The 21,998-nt window shown below is 36.3% G+C and overlaps 1 pseudogene; it reads left to right on the top strand.

The window, feature by feature from the left end:
* LOC149244464 (E3 ubiquitin-protein ligase WAV3-like) overlaps window positions 1-21,111 on the top strand; it is a 45,263-nt pseudogene extending 24,152 nt beyond the window's left edge.
* Window positions 21,112-21,998: the final 887 nt, after the last annotated feature.

Raw genomic sequence — 21,998 nt, 5'->3', positions numbered from 1 at the left:
GATGTTCAGACTTCTTCCACCATCCCTACTTTTAAGGAGTCTTGAGCCATCCTCTATATATGAATAGGAAGTGCTATATGAAAGAAAAGAAAAAAGAAGAATATATATATATATATATATATATATATATATATATATAGTAATAGTCATATGATTTGTTAGATGGAGGATAGGGGGTCTCATCATGAGCCAGCCTACTATGTTCATAAGGAAGCAGTGAAGTGGCATTCCCACTATGGCCACCACACCAGGGATATGATCCAATGGATACATCAGAAAAATAAAAGTCCTTGGAATAGGAGGTCTCATCACGAGCCAACCTATCCACCTTTTCACTCCTTCCCAGTGAATGACATTGTGATCCATCTGGTTACCAAGCCAGCACAATGGCCTCCATCCTGACATCACAAGGCACTTTCCTAGGCATACACAAAGGATTATGGTTCCAAAGGGTGAAAAAGCAACTTTGTCAAGGTTATAAACACCTGTGGGCAACAAAGCTTTGCTGATGGTATTGGAGTCATATTTTTCAACATCAATAGTAATTATAACCCCTTTTCTTATTTCTTTATCTATATTTCAAAAAAGATCATGTTCCCAATTCCTTTTGAACCTTTATGCATGGAATATCGTTTAAAAATTCAATCATAATGGTTTAAGTGGAATAAATGACCGCATAACATTTTACCCATGTTAGATGTCCTTTCCCCTTTTCAAATTACTCCATGGCATCTCTATATTTATTCGTAATTCTCATGCTATGCATCGACTTCAGCAACTCGATATGTTTTATGATCTTGTCATAAAATATGTACAACTTACCATTTTTACCACTGTATGATTGCCATCAGTACGTCGTCCCTACATTTAACCGGTCGAGGGTGACCTATCATTTTTTAGGGGGGCGTGGGTGACTTCCAAAGCACTTTTGCATATATGTCAATATTTTATTTGGTTGTACTAGGCTGCATGATATCCCATAATAGCAAACTTTAACGGTATCTATGTTATTAAAAAGGTATTATCTGATATTTACAGTTTGCTGTTCCATTGTTGGCTCTGTGCATTGCTGTGTAAAAATAACAATGTGCAGAATTCTGACAAAATGGGAGGATGATTAGTACGTAGCGAGCCACAGACACTAGCAGTTTTTGATGCCGCACGAGAAATTCTAGTAAGGGCTGGATGGGTCACATATTTTACGCGATTGTAGCAACCCAATGAAACCGTGGCTATAGAATTTTTACAGAATTTGCAGGATGATCATTCTATAGTAAGAGGAAGACGAATAACATTGACGGATATAGTAATAGCTGAGGTATCTGGACTACCAGCAGTCGGACCCATATGGACACATAAAAAATTGAGGCTTCAAGATGCCATGGCCGTCTTTCGGGACGAGGGACAGAACCTGATTATCAAAGGTAAAGGAGTCTAGCCTTCATATTTGGGAGAACCATGGATAGAGTTGGCTAGAGTAGTTCAGAGCTACATTACATGCGATGGAAGAAAGGATGTGGTAAGACCACGCCACCTTAAATTACTAGCAGTTTTAAAACAGAAATGTTCTGTAAACTTGCCTGCATATTTGAATTTTTTATTGCATGATGCTGCTCAAAGCATAAAGAAATTCCAGAATATAGATACGGTTGTTAGTCATCATTTTCTAATTCGGTTGATAGTAAGCTACAATCTTGCCTAGTAGCAAACCAGTTGGGAAGAATTAGTGTTTACTATAGACGGGGGGTTATCCTTACCTGCCCCAAAAAGAAAAAGGACCACAAGCACAGCAATCAGACCACAAAAACATAGACACTCTTCTAGATTGAGAACAAGTAGAGGAACAACTGAAAACCTCCAGGGTACTAGCAACCAACCCTTAGAATTACCTAGCCCTGAAAATGAGCAACCCTTACAGCTGGAAGGAAGAGACAACCAAGAATTAGAACTTGAGGAGGAAACAGAGCATACTAGTGAAGAAGAGAGGGATGAAGCAAAACTTCCCCTAACTCCCAGCACAAGTCCATTGCAAGACCCATTATATGAGGAGGAATTGGTCCAGATTTTGGCCAATATGAGTGACTATATTCAGCTTGAAAGTCCGCTGAACCTCAATATTGAAGCAGAACAATCAGAATAAAACTTACCCCATAACAAGAGTATATTGGAAGAAATAGTTGGTGAAGTAGAGACATGGGCAGAAACTACTCAGGAAAATGCAGACCAAACTAGGGTTACCTCTCCAGAGAACCCAGTTAGGTCGATGTAAACACAGAAGATGTGGGCCAAACAGAGGAAGTGGAAACTAGTCAGGGCAAAGACACAACCCTTGGAGAATAGAACCCAACTGAGCAACTAAGCTCAGTAAGAGCAGAAGCAATTAATGAAATAGCTATTCTTCCTAAGAAGAAGAAAAGAGAAATTAAGAGGTTGTGAAAGGAACAACAAAAGTTGCAGAGATTAGTGAAAAGACTTAGACAACAGGTAAGAATATTAAAAAGGAGAAAAATTGCAAGTAGAACCCCGAAAATGGTGAATGCAGCCATTCAAACTAAAGTCCATGATACAAGGGCTACAGAGACTCAAACTAAGCCCACACTCATTGAAAACGATAAGGAACAACATGCAACCATTATAGAAGCGGCTGCCCAAATAGAGACTGCACATTTTTGCAATATAGCTATTCAAACGGAGGCAATACCCTCCAACTATGCAGACACCCAGACAGATATCCAAGCCAAAGATGTTTTGATAAGTAGCGATCCTGGCATAAGAAATCTTCAAAAGAAGTTGGCATAGGCTCAACTGACTATAGAAAAGCTTAAGGAAGAAACTATTCCCCAAAAAAGGTACCAAGAATTACAGAGGCAATTGCGGAATATCAACGTGTTGGAAAATGAGGCCTTCGAGAAATGTCGGAGGGCAGAAGAAAGAACTGAAAAGATAAAGAGTAGATTGGAAACAATCATGTGTCATATGGATACTCTCTGTTCCCTTTACACAGATGTTTTAGCATGCAGGTCCCCTGCCAAGAACTATGCTTTATTTTTGGTAGAAAGGTATTTACGGTTAAAAATTAAGGTTGTTAGGGCAGGGAAACCCATAGAATTAAAAGCTATTGAGAATTTCATAAATTTCTGTAAATACCATGGAGTGAAAGTTCAACAATTACTCTGTGAGTTTTATTTGCATAATTTTGTATTGAAAGAAGAAATGGAGAAGAATCCCAGCCCTTTTGTGGGTGATGTACAGTTTCAAGTGTTCATTTCATTTGTTGTTAACCAGTTGAAGTGGTTCAAAGCCCATAACACTTTCAGAGGCAAGAAAATGGGTTGGACCTTTGGGTCAGGGGTGAACCGAAAAACCCATTACAACTGCTGACCAAACATAAGAGTCTAATGCAAAAGGAAGGAGTAATCAAGACCTTGGGACCAATCCACAAAAGAATTGTCTAGCAAGGGGTAGAGTATTTCCTCTCTATCAAAGAAAATTCCTTGGCAGCAGCTAAATTCAGATGGAAAACTTCCAATCGTAATGTATAGGACAGAGAACCTTTTAACTATAAAAACTTTAAATTAGCTGCAGACCGCTTGGTTACTTATAGCAACCTCATTTTGAGGGAAGGACCATATTGGCTAGGTTGTCGATTTCATAGTCCTATTGTCTGGTATCCTGCAAAAGACTATAAAGTTATATATGAATACCTGAAGGACAGATAGGACACATTTTTGAAACCTTGGCTAAAAATCATGGTTTTAGACCACCTCATGACATCCCTTCTCCAGCCTATTCTTTGACTGCTTTGCACACAAACTACATGGTTTTCATGAGGGCATGAAAAAGGGTAAGCAAGGGAGTGTGTTGAGCTATGAAAAAGGTATGAATTTTCCATTTATTTCATCATCCTTTCCTTTAATTATATCCCCTTTATGTTCTAAAGATATTCATATATCAAAGGATTATAGTAAAAAATAGGGAACTATTTATTATTACAATTTAGCTAATTATTGTCTTTTCTCATGTAGCAAAGAGATGAAATGGAAAACTACCTTTCCCTACCTGAGAGAAGGAAAAAGAAAAAGTGGAGTAACTGTTGTTCCTTCACCAGGAAGCAGCGCACATGCAACAAGCCAAGGATGGAGCACACAGTTATGGATAAAGACAGAGAAGATCACAGCATCAGCGCAAAAGACAAAGAGCTAACTGAAGATGGAAGATTGAACGGATCTCTCAGGATCTCTTGATCCTGAGGGATAGCTGTTACTGTTCTATCCGCTGTTACTATTTTATCCGCCTGGCCATTATAAAAGGGACAACGATTGTAAAGAATAGAGGAGAGATTATTTAGAAATTACTTTTGTATTTTTACTTTGATCATCGACTCTCATTGTTGAGAAAAAGTACGAACTGGCTGTAACCATTTTGCATATGATTAATATATAATATTGTTGTTGTTCCTTCTTTCATACTGAAGTAATTCGGCAGTGTTCACTAGCGGCTAAGGGCCTGGCACTAGTGGATTCACTTGCTATTCTTGTATCATCCCTTTATAATTATGTCATGTGATGGTTTCATTTCATTTCTATCTACTGTAGTCGCATTGCTTTACTGTTTCGTATTTCCAGACTTAATGAATTGACCTATTTTATATGTTGTAATTGAATTGCATTGTTGTTCATTTCCCTCATAACAAGATCATTGCTTTTTGCAAGTATATTGTTGTGCTGTTCATTTTACTTACAGAGCTTCACTGTTCATTTCAGTAACTTAGCTTTGTTGTTCATTACAGTTACATAAGTTTTGCTGTTCATTACAGTTACATAAGTTTTGCTGCTCATTTACTTTCTGCACTCATTTAGGTTTGCCTTTTAGCATTCTTACAATTAGCATAATTATCTCATTTCAATCAGTTGTAGTAGCATTATTGATTTAATTCATTGCCATTTACAATTGGTTATTTAGTGTGGTGTGTGTGAGATCAACAACTGTAAAGAACATTGGCTATTACTATCAAAGCTCTTAGATTGAGGATTTTATTTTTACTGGATTTAGTTTACATTAGTTAAACAAGGAATGAGTTATTGCTACTGTATCCTTGACTGATAATTGCTGTTACTTTGTTAAATAAATAATTTAGTTTTAGAGCATTGAGTTTCCTTTAATTGCAAGTGAGTTTTATTTAAAGTATCTGTTTACTCTAGTATTTGAAAGCACTGTACTGCAATTTAGAAACATTACTCTTGAGTAAATAGCCACCACAAACTGTGTACACTCTTGAAATAGAAAATCTTGCCCGGATTGATAACTAATGTGAAGATATTTAAGAGTTAAAAAGACACTTTTTATACCTCAACAACTTTTTAAGGAACAACAATTTCGCGTACAGTTGTCTTTTTTCTGTTCCATTTAAGGAACAGCTGCTATTCCTCTTAAGGAACAACAACCGTTCCATTTAAGGAACATCAATCTCCCCTGTTTGTATTTTTGTTGTTCCTCTTAAGGGACAACTGTTGTTCCTCTTAAGGAACCACAACCGTTCCTCTTAAGGAACAACAGTTTTGCGTGTTAATATTTTTGTTGTTCCTCTTAAGGAACAACTGCTGTTCCTCTTAAGGAACAACAACCGTCCCATTTAAGGAACAACAATTTTGCATTTTTGAATGTTCGTTGTTCCTCTTAAGGAACAACTACTGTTCCTCTTAAGGAACAACAACCGTTCCATCTAAGGAACAACAGTTTGGTATGAACGTGCATTACGTTGTTCCATTTAAGGAATAGTTGTTGTTCCTCTTAAGGAACCACTACTGTTCTTTCTAAGCAACAACAGTTTTGTCATTTTTTTTCTTATTTTTGTTCCTTCTAAGGAACAATAGTTTGCTTTGGTTTGTTTTTATGCTGTTTTGCTGAAGGATCTGCAATTTCACTTGCGTCTATTTTACTTGCTGTTCCTCTTAAGGAACATCTGTTATTCCTCATAAGGAACAATAGTTTGATGTGAATTTTTTTTCTTTCTGCCATTCCTCTTAAGGAACAACGGTTTCGCGTACAGTTGTCTTTTTGCTATTTCTCTTAAGGAACAACAGCCGTTCCATTTAAGGAACAACACCTTTTTCTTGAGTGCATTTTTTGTGAATAATGTTTCACTCTTCATGATCCTTTGAAGGCAAGAATACAAACATTTATGCAAGGATACAAAATTTAAAGGTTATTGGAATAAGAAAATCAAAGAGAAATTATCATCTTTAATGAGATTGCTTTGTATTAATTAGAAAAAGGGAAGGACACAACTATCTATATCACTTTGCTGTCCTTATTTTCACTATAACTCAAATTTATTGATTACTTGTACCATGCTGGTTCTTCCCTAATTCTCATGATTCTCTTTGCTTATTATCATTGAATAATAATAAGGGCATATTTTCTTCTATTGATATGTTCAGACTTCTTCCACCATCCCTACTCTTAAGGAGTGTTGAGGCATCCTCTATATATGAATAGGAAGTGTTATATGAAAGAAAAGAAAAAAGAAGAATATATATATATATGTGTGTGTGTGTGTGTGTGTGTGTGTGTGTGTTTACTAACAGTTCTATGATTTGTCGGATGGAGGATAGGGGGTCTCATCATGAGCCATCCTACCATGATCATAAGGAAGCAGTGAAGTGGCATTCCCACTATGGCCACCACACCAGGTATATGATCCAATGGATACATCAGAAAAATAAAAGTCCTTGGAACAGGAGGTCTGATCACGAGCCAGCCTATCCACCTTTTCACTCCTTCCCAGTGAATGACATTGTGATCCATTTGGTTACCAAGCCAGCACAATGGCCTCCATCCTGACATCACAAGGCACTTTCCTAGGCATACATAAAGGATTATGGTTCCAAAGGGTGAAAAGCCAACTTTGTCAAGGTTATAAACACTTGTGAGCAACAAAGCTCTGCTGATGGTATTGGAGTCATATTTTTCAACATCAATAGTAATTATAACCCCTTTTCTTATTTCTTTATCTATATTTCAAAAAAGATCATGTTCCCAATTCCTTTTGAACCTTTATGCATGGAATATCATTTAAAAAGTCAATCATAACAGTTTAAGTGGAATAAATGACCGCATAGCATTTTACCCACGTCAGATTTCCTTTCCCTTTTTCAAATTACTCCATGGCATCTCTATATTTATCTGTAATTCTCATGCTATGCATCGATTTCAGCAACTCGATATTTTTTGTGATCTTGTCATAAAATATGTACAGCTTACCATTTTTACCACTATACGATTGCCGTCAGTATGTCGTCCCTACATTTAATCGGTCGAGGGTGACCTATCATTTTGCAGGGGGACGCGGGTGACTTCCAAAGCACTTTTTCATATATGTCAGTCTTTTATTTGGTTGTACTAGGCTGCATGATATCCCATAATAGCAAACTTAACGATATCTATGTTATTAAAAAGGTATTATTTGACATTTACAGTTTTCTATTCCATTGTTGGCTCTGTGCATTGCTGTGTAAAAATAACAGTTTGTAGAATTCTGACAAAATGGGAGGATGATCAGTACGCAGCAAGCCATAGACACTAGCAGTTTCTGATGTCGCACGAGAAATTCTAGTAAGGGTTGGATGGGTCGCATATTTTACGTGATTGCAGCAATCCAATGAAACCGTGGCTATCAAATTTTTACAGAATTTGCAGGATGATCATTCTATAGTAAGAGGAAGACGAATAACAGTGACGGATACAGTAATAGCCGAGCTATCTGGACTACCAACAGTCGGACCCATATGGACACCTAAAAAATTGAGGCTTCAAGATGCCATGGCCATCTTTCGGGACGAGGGACAGAACCTGATTATCAATGATAAAGGAGTCTAGTCTTCATCTCTGGGAGAACCATGGACAAACCTGGCTAGAGTAGTTCAGAGCTACATTACATGCGACGAAAGAAAGGATGTGGTAAGACCACACCACCTTAAATTACTAATAGTTTTAAAACAAAAATGATTTGTAAACTTGTCTGCATATTTGAATTTTTTGTTGCATGACGCTGCTCAAAGCATAAAGAAATCCCAACATATAGATACGGTTGTAAGTCATCATTGTCTAATTCGGTTGATAATATACTACAATCTTTCCCAGCAGCAAACCAGTTGGGAAGAATTAGTGTTTAATATAGACGGGGGGTTAGCCTTACCTTCCCCAAAGAGAAAAAGGACCACCAGCACAACAATCAGACCACAAAAACATAAACACTCTTCCAAATTGAGAACAAGTAGAGGAACAGTTGAAAACCTCATGGGTACCAGCAGCCAACCCTTAGAATTACCTAGCCCTGAAAATGAGCAACCCTTATAGCTGGAACGAAGAGACAACCAAGAATCAAAACTTGAGGAGGAAACAGAGCATACTAGTGAAGAAGAGAGGGATGAAGCAGAACTGCCCCTAACCCCCAGCACAAGTCCACCGCAAGACCCATTATATGAGGAGGAATTGGTCCAAGTTTTGGCCAACAAGAGTGAATATATTCAGCCCGAAAGTCTGCTGAACCTCAATATTGAAGTAGAACAATCAGAAGAAAACTCTGCCTATAACAGGAGTATATCAAAAGAAATAGTTGGTGAAGTAGAAACAGGGGCAGGAACCACTCAGGAAAAGGTAGACCAAACTAGGGTTACCTCTCCAGAGAACCCAGTTAGGTCAATGTAAACACAGAAGATGTGGGCCAAACAGAGGAAGTGAAAACTAGTTAGGGCAAAGACACAGCCCTTGGAGAACAAAACCCAACTGAGCAACCAAGCTCAGTAAGAGCAGAAGTGATTAATGAAATAACCGTTCCTCCCAAGAAGAAGAAAAGAAAAATTAAGGGTTGTGAAAGGAACAACAGAAGTTGCAGAGCTTAGTGAAAAGACTTAGACAAAGGATAAGAATATTAAAAAGGAGAAAAATTGCAAGTAGAACCCCGAAAATGGTGAATGCAGCCATTCAAACTGAATTCCATGATACAAGTGCTACGGAGACTCAAACCGAGCCCACACTCATTGAAAATGATAAGGAACAACATGCAACCATTATAGGAGTGGCTGCCCAAACAGAGACTACACATTTCTGCAATATAGCTGTTCAAATGGAGGCAATACCCTCCAACTGTGCGAACACCCGGAAAGATATTCAAGTCAAAGATGTTTTGATAAGCAGCGATCTTGGCATAACAAATCTTCAAGAGAAGCTGGCATAGGCTTAGCGGACTATAGAAAGGCTTAAGGAAGAAACTATTCCCCAACAAAGGTACCAAGAATTACAGAGGCAATTGCGGAATATCAACGCGTTGGAAAATGAGGCCTTCAAGAAATGTCAGAGGGCAGAAGAAAGAACTGAAAAGATAAAGAGCAGACTGGAAACAATCATGTGTCAGATGGATACTCTCTGTTCCCTTTACACAGATGTTTTAGCATGCAGGTCCCTTGCCAAGAACTATGCTTTATTTTTGGTAGAAAGGTATTTACGGTTAAAAATTAAGGTTATTTGGGCAGGGAAACCCATAGAATTAGAAATTGTTGAGGATTTCATTAATTGTTGTAAACACCATGGAGTGAAAGTTCAACGATTACTCTGTGAGTTTTATTTGCATAATTTTTTATTGGAAGAAGAAATGGAGAAGAATCCTAGCCCTTTTGTGGGTGATGTACAGTTTCGAGCGTTGATTTCATTTGTTGTGAACCAGTTGAAGTGGTTCAAAGCCCATAGCACTTTCCATAGGCAAGAAAATGGGTTGGACCTTTGGGTTAGGGGTGAACCGAAAAACCCATTACAACTGCTGACCAAACATAAGAGTCTAATGCAAAAGGAAGGAGTAATCAAGACCTTGGGACCCATCCATAAAATAATTCTCCAGCAAGGGGTAGAGTATTTCCTCTCTATCAAAGACAATTCCTTGGAAGCAGCTAAATTCAGATGGAAAAATTTCAATCGTAATGTACAGGACATAGGACCTTTTAACTATAAAAACATTAAATTAGCTGTAGACTGCTTGGTTACTTATAGCAACCTCATCTTGAGGGAAGGGCCATATTGGTTAGGCTGTCGATTTCGCAGTCCTATTATCTGGTATCCTGTAGAAGACTATAAAGCTATATATGAATTACCTGAAGGACAGATAGGACACATTTTTGAAACCTTGGCTAAAAATCATGGTTTTAGACCACCTCATGACATCCCTTCTCCAGCCTATTCTTTGACTGCTTTGCACACAAACTACATGGTTTTCATGAGGGCATGAAAAAGGGTAAGCAGGGGAGTGTGTTGAGCTATGAAAAAGGTATGAATTTGCCATTTATTTCATAATGCTTTCCTTTAATTATATCCCCTTTATGTTCTAAAGATATTCATATATCAAAGGATTATAGTAAAAATTAGGGAACTATTTATTATTACAATTTAGCTAATTATTGTCTTTTCTCATGTAGGAAAGAGATGAAATGAAAAACTACTATTCGCTACTCGAGAGAAGGAAAAAGAAAAAGTGGAGTAACTGTTGTTCCTTCACCAGGAAGCAGTGCACAAGCAACAAGCCAAGGATGGAGTGCGCAGTTACGGATAAAGACAAAGAAGATCACAACATCAACGCAAAATACAAAGAGCTAACTGAAGATGGAAGATTGAGAGGATCTCTCAGGATCTCTTGATCTTGAGGGATCGTTGTTACTGTTCTATCTGCTATTACTATTTTATCCGCCTGGCCATTATAAAAGGGACAACGATTGTAAAGAATAGAGGAGAGATTATTTAGAAATTAATTTTGTATTTTTACTTTGATCATCGTCTCTCATTGTTGAAACAAAGTACGAACTAGCTGTAACCATTTTGCATATGATTAATATATAATACTCTTATATAATCCCTTTAAAATTCTGTCATGTGATGGTTTCATTTCATTTCTATCTATTGTAGTCGCATCACTTTACTGTTTTTTATTACCAGACTTGATGAATTGACCTATTTTATATGATGTAATTGAATTGCGTTGCTGTTCATTTCCCTCATAACAAGATCACTGCTTTTTGCAAGTATATTGTTGTGCTGTTAATTTTACTTACAGAGCTTTGTTGTTCATTTCAGTAACTTAGCTTTGTTGTTCATTACAGTTACATAAGTTTTGTTGTTCATTTCTATCATATAGCGTTGCTGCTCATTTACTTTCTGCACTCATTTAGGTTTGCCTTTTAGCATTTTTATAGTTAGCATAATTCTCTCATTTCAATTAGTTGCAATATCATTATTGATTTAATTCATTTCCATTTCCAATTGGTTATTTAGTGTGGTTTGTGTGAGATCAACAACTGTAAAGAACATTGTCTATTACTATCAAAGCTCTCAGATTGAGGATCTTATTTATGCTAGATTTAGTTTACATCAGTTAAACAAGGAATGCGTTATTGCTACTGTATCCTTGTCTGATAATTGCTGTTACTTTGTTAAATAAATAATTTAGTTTCAGAGCATTGAGTTTCCTTTAATTGCAAGTGAGTTTTATTTAAAGCATCCATTTACTCTAGTATTTGAAAGCACTGTACTGTAATTTAGAAACATTGCTCTTGAGTAAATAGCCGCCACAAACTGTGTACACTCTTGAAATAGAAAATCTTGCCCAGATTGATAACTACTGTGAAGATAATTAGGAGTTAAAAAGACACTTTTTATACCTCAACAACTGTAGATTATGACATTTATTCTCTAGCTATAGCATTAAATTTCTTTTATTAAGAACTGTTCTTACCTCAAGAATGATGTTATGAAACTAGCTCACAAAAAGATAGAAAAGACAGTTGAACGCCTTAGAATTCAGCCTCTTCATGGGGGCAACCTCCTTTACATTAACAAATGAACAATTATTGGATGATTTATATGACAAAACCTCCTTTCAATATATAGGAGTCTAAGGAGTCACAATATAACCCAACCGACATAACAATAATAATATAAAGGCACAAAAATAACAATAGAGGGATTCTATGGGGCATAGTAATAACAATATGGGGACAATAGGGGCACAACAATATTAATAAGGGATACAACTACAATAGTAATGGGGTAATCACTAGTATTATAGGGACCTAACATGCCCCTCTCCTTCAAAAAAGTGTTGTCCTCAACACTTGAGTAGTTCTGGATGCTTCTGTATAAAATTCTCATCTTCCCATGTGAAATCTTCAGCGGATAAGTTCTTCCACTTGATGGGATACTCCGAAATTGATCGATTTTGTAGATGTCGAGTTCTTGTTTCTGTGACTGCTTCCAGTTCCAATATAATTTTTCCTTCCTCGTCAAGTTTTGGAAATATTGTTTGAACTGGGAGCTTGTCACCTATAACCTTCTTTAAACATGAAACATGGAAAGCTGGGTGCACTCGAGAAGCTGCAGGAAGCTCCAATTTGTATGCCATAGTACCAATCTTTTGCAACACCTTGTACAGACCATAATACTTTGGTGATAATTTATTATCCTTCTTAGCTTGCTTGAGGGACATTTATTTATATGGTTGTAGCCATAGGAATACCCAATTACCTACATCAAAACTTCTTTTGCTGCGATTTTGATCTACCTGTTGTTTCATTCTATTCTGCACCAACATGAGGTTATCCTTTAAGAGTTGGAGGACTTGTTGTTGATGCTCGATGTGATGTTCTACTAATTGAACCTTAGAATTTTCTCTTAAATATGATGTGATGGATGGTGGCTGATATCCATAAAGTGCCATAAATGGGGTCATTTTTGTTGCTGTATGGAATGAAGTGTTATACCACCATTCAGCCAGAGGCAACCATTTGACCCATTGTGTTTGTTTATCAGATACAAAGCAACGAATATATCCTTCCAAACATTTGTTAACTATCTCAGTTTGCCCATCAAATTGAGGATGATAAGATGAGCTATGAGCTAACTGAGTACTGAGACAAGAAAATAATTTTGTCGAAAAATTGCCATTGACAATGGGATCTCTGTCACTTACAATAATCTTTGGGTTTCCATGTAACTTTTGAATTGTTTCCATAAATGCAGTAGAAACTGTACTGGCTTTAAATGGATGTGATAATGCATATAAGTGTGCATACTTGGTAAGTTTGTCAACTACCACCATGATGACACTCTCATATTTCCCTCAGACTTGGGTAAACCTGTGATAAAATCCATTGAAACCTCTTCCAAACGTTGGCTTGGAATGGATAAAGGTTGTAATAGACCCGGGGTCTTAATTGTTTCAACTTTATTTTGTTGGCAAACCAAACATTCTACCACAAACTTTTGAATATAAGATTTAAGGCCATACCAAAAAAATTCCTTCTTAACCCTGTGGTAAGTTTTTAAAAATCCTGAGTGCCCTCCTAAGGGAGAAGTGTGAAATTCCATAAGAATCTTTTGTTTGAGTTGGGAATTCTTACAGAGGTATAAGCGATCTTTGTACCATAACGAATCATTTTTCTAGCTAAATGTATCAGATGTACTGGAATCTTGTTGTAACTTTTGAATAAGTGCCCACACTTCTTCATCATTCTTCCATTCTTCCATTCCTCCCTTGATTCATTTATCCAATCTGGTTGGATAATAGAAATGGCACACAACAATGCTTCCACATCCTCATCCTTTCTTGAGAGTGCATCTGCCACCACATTTTGCTTCCCTTTTTGTAGATGATTTCAAAGTCATAACCCAACATCTTTGTGACCAACTTTTGTTGCTCTTCAGAGGATAATCTTTGTTCTAAAAAGTATTTAAGGCTATCATGATCCGTTTTTACCTTGAAGTCTCTTCCTATTAGGTAGGGTCGTCATTTCTTAAGTGCATGTAGTATTGCGAACATTTCCTTCTCATAAATAGCTTTGTGTAAAAAATTTCCCTTGATTGGACGACTTTCAAAAGCAATGGGTCTTTCATCTTGCATTAAAACAACACCAATTACATTTCCTGAAGCATCACATTCCACAATAAAGGTTTTTGTGAAGTCTAGTGTAGCTAAGACTGGTGCTTGGCACATTGCCTCTTTAAGATGTTCGGAGGCCTTTGTTGCTTCTGGAGTCCATGAAAATGCATCTTTCTTCAATAATGTTGTTAGAGTTGCTGCTATTCTCCCATAATTCTTAACAAACTTTCAATAATACCCTGTCAACTCGAGAAATCCTCCTAGATGCTTTATGGATGTGGGGATTTTCCATTCCTTAATGGCTTTAATTTTGCTAGGGTCTACCTTAACTCCTTCATGAGATACATTATGACCCAAATATTCCACCTCTTTTACTCCAAAGAAACATTTGGATCTTTTTGCATATAATTGTTTCTCCTCCAATAGTTGTAGCACCCTGTCAACATGTTCAACATGATCCTTCCAAGACTTGCTGTAGATTAGTATATCATCAAAAAATACTAACACAAATTTTCTAAGGAAGGGTTTGAAACTGGAATTCATCAAACCTTGAAATGTAGAAGTTGCATTGGTAAGGCCAAAAGGCATGACCAAAAATTCATAATGACCCTCATGAGTTTTAAATGCTGTTTTCAGAATGTCTTTAGTCTTCATTCTGATTTGATGATATCCTGAACGAAGATCCAACTTGGTGAAATAAATTGATCCATGCAATTCATCCAATAATTCATCAATGACAGGAATGGGAAACTTATCTTTAATAGTGAGCTTGTTGAGCTCCCTTTAATCCAGAGACATGCGCCATGATCCATCCTTCTTGTGCACCAATACTACTGGAGCAGAGAAAGAACTTTGACTAGGTTGAATTATACCAGCCTCTAGCATTTCTGCAACCATACGTTCAATTTCACTCTTTTGGGCATAGGGATATCTGTACGGCCTGATGTTTGGAGGAACACTTGCTAGAATCAGATGAATAGCATGATCATGATCACGAATAGGTGGGAGACCTTTAGGAGTCTCAAATACCTTGGAATGATTGTCCAAGAATTTTTGGAGATCTGGAGAAATAGATGATTTCGATGTGGAAACATCTAGTGAACATAATTGTGCAATTACACCTCTTTGTTCCTTTTTTATAAGCTTTGTCATACCGTTAGAGCTGATTATCTTTCCTGGTTTCCCTACAATACCCCTTAATTCAACTTCCTTTCCTTCCACAGAAAATTTAATGAAAAGTCCTTGAAAATTAAAAGCTATTGTACCCAAGGATTGTAGCCATTGGACTCCTAGTACAACATCAGCACCTCCCATTGGAATGGAAAGCATTGGGCTAGTCAATACATATTCTCCCATGGATAGCTTGATATTATGGCACTTTCTAGATCAATTTGTCATTCCTCCATTTGCAACCATCACTTGACACTCTGGTGCTGGATATAGGAAGCAATTCAATTCTTTTTCTATCTTACAATGAATAAAATTGTGGGTACTTCCTGAATCAATCAACACTATTACCTTTTTCTTCTTGATTTGTCCTTCTATCTTGATGGTTTGAGGAGTGGTAATTCCAGCCAATGCATTACAAGATATGGTCAGATTCATTTCTTCTTTATCTAGGCTTTGTTCCTGGAGTATATCCTCTTCTTTTGACCTTTCTTGCTCCTTTTCTTCTTCCTCTTCACAATCTATGTAAAATAATTTCTTCTCAGCACACTTATGACCTTTAATGTATTTGCTATCACAACTGTAACAAAGCCCTTTTGCTCTTTTTTCTTCCAATTGTTGTGGTGTCAACCTTATAGGTTGTGGAAGACTAGGGGCAACAAAACTTCCATCTTTATAGTTGTGAGTGGTATGCTTCCTGGTTGCCATAATTTTGCTTTCCATTTTTCTTGCTAACTTGAATGCCTTCTCTAATGAATCAGGTTCCCAAAGGCGAACATCATGTTGGATATTATCATTTAAAGTCTCTATGAACACATCAATCCTATGCTCCTCTGGAATATTTTTTACCCTTATGTTCAATTTTTGGAACTCCTCAATGTGCTCCATTATTGAATCCTTTTGTTTGAGACTTATCAATTTGCTAAAAAAAGTGTTGCTTTTTGTATCCTCATAATGTGCTGTCAATTCTTTCGTAAAAGTTGCCCAAGTGATAATTTGTTTATGAGAGCAAAGCTATTGATACCATACAAACATATTTGGTTCCAAATATAAAGTTGCAATACGTACCTTTTGTGTGTTTTGCACATTATTGAGATTGAAAAATTGCTCCATCTGTAATATCCATGTTGCGGGATCCTTGCCATCAAACTTCCTCATATTGATTTTTGGAATATGGTGGGTCTTCGATCCAACATTAGAGTCTATGAAATCATGATTAACATTTCTTTTGTTTGCATCATGAGTTTCCTTTACTACCCTTTCACCATTAGTAAATATTTCTTGTAGAAAATTTTTCAAATCTGTCTTCAAATCTGCCATGTCTGTCTTCAAATCTGTCTTCAAATCTATCTTCAAATCATCCATATTAGCTTCCACGTCATTCATCTTATCTTCCACATCATTCATCTTAGCTTCTACATCTTTCTTTAAAACATCCATCTTATATTTTGTTACTTTTTGTGCAAGTGACATTTGTTGCACTTGGTCTCGTAATTTTGATATATCATGTTGCATTTCTTCCTCTTCTTCATAAGTCATGTTAGAGCTTTTAGGTTGCTTACTAGGTGTTTTCATTTTCTTTCCTCAGGGCATCAGTTACTGATAATAATTCTCTACTATGCCCTTTGAATTCCTTCAAAATAATTTTTCAAACCAAGCTTAAGCAAAAATTTAAAAAAATCTACACACCTTTTTTCACTTTGTAGGAGCTCGATATTTCCTCTGATGTATCTCTGTAATTTCAGATCATCCAATTCTAAAATTGCGACCTACAGTAGTCCTCTGTGTCCTCTTTCCAATGCCACCAGTCTGATCCAAATTGGATTCTCCAAGGAAGAGTTATGCCAAATCTCCCACAGTGACCTGATTATAGACTAGTTCAGTAGAGCAAACTTGTACGACGTGCCACGTGTCCCTGTTTCGACCTTTGGCTCTGAAAAATATATACAAGAAACTATAGTCCATCCTCTTTCTGCAACTTCTTATGAAATTTCAATCCGATGCTCAGAGAGAAAGTTATGACGATTTTCCCTAGGTCACCTATTTGGAATGTAATTCAGGAGTTTGCAAAAAGACCAACTTCCTTAGATCATATCTCCGCAAATATAGTGTGAAAAGCTCTGAAATTATGATCCGAGGTTTAGAGCGATTTCGTCTCAAATGGTTTTTTTTTTTTTTTTTTTTTTTTTTTTCGCTTTTGAAATGTTGCAGAAAAAAAGTTATAGAGAAAATTCCATGATGACCTATTTGGAGCAGCGAAACCCTAAAATCAAAGCTCTGATACCAAATGTTATGAAACCAGCTCACAAAAAGATAGAAAAGATAGTTGAACGCGTTAGAATTCAGCCTCTTTGAGGGGGCAACCTCATTTACATTACACAAATGAACAATTCTTGGATGATTCAAATGAAAAAACATCCTTTCTATATATAGGAGTCTAAGGAGTCACAATATAACCCAGTCGACATAACAATAATAATATAAAGGCACAAAAATAACAATAGAGGGATTCTATGGGGCATAGTAATAACAATATGGGGACAATAGGGGCACAACAATATTAATAAGGGATACAACTAGAATAGTAATTGGGTAATCACTAGTATTATAGGGACCTAACAAATGGTTTCAGTTCTATCTGCAATCTCATATTCTTCTAGTTCTTCTTTTGGCTTTGAATTTAAAATTCTTACTAAGGCAATAGATTCACTGGTTTCTATCCCAAATTTTCCTTTACATATTCTATGACTTCCTTTTATTTTCACACCAACTCTTCTTGCTTGAAAATAATTTCAATTGAAGGCCAAATTTCTGCCATGGCTTCATTAATCTCTACCCAGATATTCTCCTTTGCTTGTGAAATTATCTGTGCCATAACGGATTCATTCTCTAGAAATTCAATCCTCTGAGTTAATCTGTGAGTTTGCTGAATCTCTGATAAATACACATTATCATTTTTTTTTGTTCTTGGAGATTATTAAGTTGAGCTTTCAGTTTTCAATCTCCTGCCTGATAGATAATTCTTCCATAGCTTTGATTAATTTAGTTGATGAATTTTTAGGCTGTGTCTCCATTGTTGTAGAAGTTGCTGAAGTAGAAGCCCCTGTTATTGATCTACCTGTGCTTTTAACTGCTATTCGAGGAATAATTGCTAATTGAGTTGATTGTTGTTCTTTCTCTTTTATAAATTTTATATTTCAGTCTCCATTTCCTTAATGTGTCAATTTTTTTCAATGATGATTTTGAACATATCTTATTTTTCCTTTTCCAGTTGACTAACTTCCTTTGTTTGTGGATCGTCAGTAGATGGAAGTTTGATATGTTCTTTAATGCTACAATATCAACATTTTTTCTTTTAATTATCTCCTTAACAACTTTTACATTACTGGGATCATATCCCAGTTTAATCACCAAATCCTCTAAAGACTTTACCTTGGTGTATTTCGCCAAAGAAGACATGTTTTATAATTTTAATTGATATTGGATATTGTTAACTGAAGCCTGGAGTTCGGATCCTGCCATTACTGAATTTGTTAGATTAGAATACAACATTTCACCTCTCTGTTTATGCAAATCCATTTTCTTGCCATTCATCTTGATTCATATATTGTTCAATTTTAGGTCTAGGAGTTTGAGTATAAGGAGTAGTTTTCTGATCTACTCTCAACTTTGAGACAATTCCTAAAGGATCATATGACCAAGTAAAAATGAGTTTAAATTTCATTTGTTTAAGGAGGAGATCTACTTCCTTTGCTGCTATCCTGGCATTACAAATGAAAGGTCCAACCTGTGTTTTGATCTTAAACTGATATTTCGTTTTGGCTGACACAAAGTGTAGCTCATCCATATTTATCATTTTCCTAATATATTCTAATGCAAAAATCCTTATGGGAACAAACTTAGGCAATTTATATGGAGGAAATTCACATCCATACACTCTGATCTCGGTGTAGTTTTGATACAGGTACCAGTCACCTGTCTTTGTCTATTCACTGAGATGTAGAATTCTCTTAATCTAAGGTTCAATTCTAGGTTCAGCATCACCGTCAAGTAGGAAAGCAAATATATATGAAAATTCATCCATATAATCCCTGAATGTGAATTCATTGGTATTCTTCCTTACCAAGGAAGTCCAATGAATCACAGGCTGTTCATTTCCATGTTCATCTAGTTTATGCAGTGGAAATTGAAATCTATATGCTTGATGAAATAAGAAAAAGTAAACTAAGACCAAAGCATGCTTGAAAACTCCTTCGGTAGAAAATTTAAGAAATTTTTCATGGATGATATCTGCCAAGAACTCACTATAATGAAAAGTAATTAAAGGATATTCTCTTGCTGAGAACACTGATAGAAAAGCTATAATTGCTTCATCAACCCATTGATCGGTTTGATAGCCCAACAAGCAAGAAACTATAGAAATAATTTGTTTGTCATTTTTGGAAACATTGAGGATGGGTAAGGTGGGTTTTTTTTTTGCATTTGGACATTTTCAAGTAGAAATGTCTAAATTTTTTTAGCTTTGTAGGGAAAATTCAGGTTTTTATAGAGTTCCATGAGGGAATCTATCGAGAAGGGGTGCAAAGAGGCTGAATTTTGGATTTAGAGCATTTGACATATGGGTTTAGGGGTAATTGTGAACAAGATTTCATTGTTCTAGGCAACAATAACTCTTTCACTTGGTATGTACCTCAAATGGCACCATGAGACAAATTATGGGAAATGATGGGTTTATGGAAAAATGAATTGAGGTAGGAAGGAGTCCCACAAACTCAATTCATCATTGAGATCAATTTTTTTTTTGTTTTAACGAATTGTGGAGTTCGTAAAGATAAAATTCACAATTGGTTTCAGATATTTTATAATGTTTATCTACTAAGGGTTGGTGATCTAGGTCAATTACAGGGGGAAGCATAGGGTTTTCTGCTACGGCTTTAGATTTACCCTTCAAAGATATTTTTAAAAGAAATGAAACATAAGACTGTAATTACCTAGGAGTTGGTTGGTTGAAAACTGTTTTTCTTGATTCTTGGTTGCAGTAGCAGGCCCAGTCGCTCAACATCGTAGAACAATAGAGGAAAGGATAGTTGAACATGGGTTTTATTTTATTTTATGGGCAAGAGCATTTACATTGAAAAATGTTCGTTAATGGAGAGGGCTCATTAATTTTGGCAACAATTATATTATTGGAACGGATAATTAACGGTAATATAATAGTTGAAATAGGAATGTGATACTTGGCAAAGGAAGATTGGATTCATGGGAACGAGATTGATAGTTATTATTTAGGCGGGGATGAGGGAAGGCGGATTTCGGAGGGGAGGTGAGTAATAAATGGTTTAGGCGGAGGGGGGGTAAGAAATCGACGAGGGAGTGACACGTACACAAAGGGGGATGGCGAGAATCCGTTTTTCAGATCCCCCGCCATTGATTAACTGTCGGAGGGGAAAATGGGGTCCGAAGTTGCTGAGGGCCATTGATCTTGGCATAAGAGATCATGGCGCTTTATTGTAGCGCGATTGATATCACATATGACAAACAAGTCATGTCAACCAAAACTTTCTTAACGATTAACTAATCACGGTTGAATTTGCAATTTAAACTAATTAAATTAAATTGATCTAATATCTAATGTAGCATTTGAGCTAGCTTGCAAATTTTTATTTTTCTACGGGTTTTCACCACTCTTTTTTAATTTTTTTTCTTTTGAATATATATCTATTTTTTCTCTTTAAATACCCTTTTCACTTTTTCTTTTGTTTTCTTTATATATATATTTTATTTTTGTTTTTGTTTTCTTTTTCATGTTTTGACAATAAAAGTAAAATGCAAAATAATGTTACAACAATAGGCAAAGACACAAATTGTGCACTGCACAATCCATAGAAGAGGCTAGCCCACTGGCAAACATGGGTGACTTGACAGGTGCCTAACTTGTATTGGGGTTCAGGAGAAGGGATTTGTAGGCATCCCAAGGCTTTATGGATCAATTATTATCTGTTTTTCAAACACGGTGGCTTCTCTGACCTTATTCTATGCGTTGAGGGGATTAAACAGGGTTGCACTCTTTTCCCCATCTTAATCAGGAGTTACATTGAATCATGAGCTTGACTAGTTTCTACGGGAGATGACGTATGGAAATGAAGGGTGAGTTTTACACCATGGTCTAAGTACTTATTGTCATTGATTGATTTGGTCTTAATTTCTTCCTCTCTTGAGTCTTCAGTCACAACTTGATTCGTTGGATTTCCATTCATAAGTTTGTTAATCTTTTTTTAAGGCTAAGAATGTTTTTTAGTGCAACCAAAGATACTATGTCTTGGTTGCACTTCTCCAATGGAGGAGAACCAGTTAATATCACCCCTACATATTCTTATTAAGCTATTTAGGTTTCCAGTTTTCAAGGCCACCTTTCAATTTGGGACCAATTTCTCAAATGGGACTATGAAAGGGATACACTTCTTTAGCTGTTTTGGAAAAGCAACGCTTCCAATTTTTTCAAGACATCTACCAATGATGGCACTATTTCACTATCTTGTTAGAACAATTGTATTGGATAGATCAAATATATCATTAGACCAAGCTTGGGTGAGACCAGTTGAATACCTATTGAGAGATGATTAGATGATAGATCAACCATCATGCTCCACCAGATTATCAAATGTAATAACATAGTTCCACATGTGATGAGGCTCATCATTGGGTAACTATATAGACCTTAATACACCTCCAAGCTTACTAAAATCAACTCTTCTCATAATTCCTTACATGTTTTAATTATATTTTTCTTAATGAGATGAATAAAATTAAGATGCTATGTCTAGTGGTCTAATGTGCTTTGATTGCAGGAAATAGAATGAAACATGAAGGAGAGATTATAGGAGATGGATCTTCCTCATTAAATCCTCACTCA

The sequence above is a fragment of the Pinus tabuliformis genome, chromosome 8, assembly GCF_031772625.1.
Source record: "Pinus tabuliformis cultivar Carrire ecotype Pingquan chromosome 8, CPIR1, whole genome shotgun sequence".
In the NCBI taxonomy this organism is placed as follows: Eukaryota; Viridiplantae; Streptophyta; class Pinopsida; order Pinales; family Pinaceae; genus Pinus; species Pinus tabuliformis.
The sequence above is the reverse complement of the archived record's forward strand: the minus strand, read 5'-3'. Positions and strand labels throughout refer to the sequence as shown.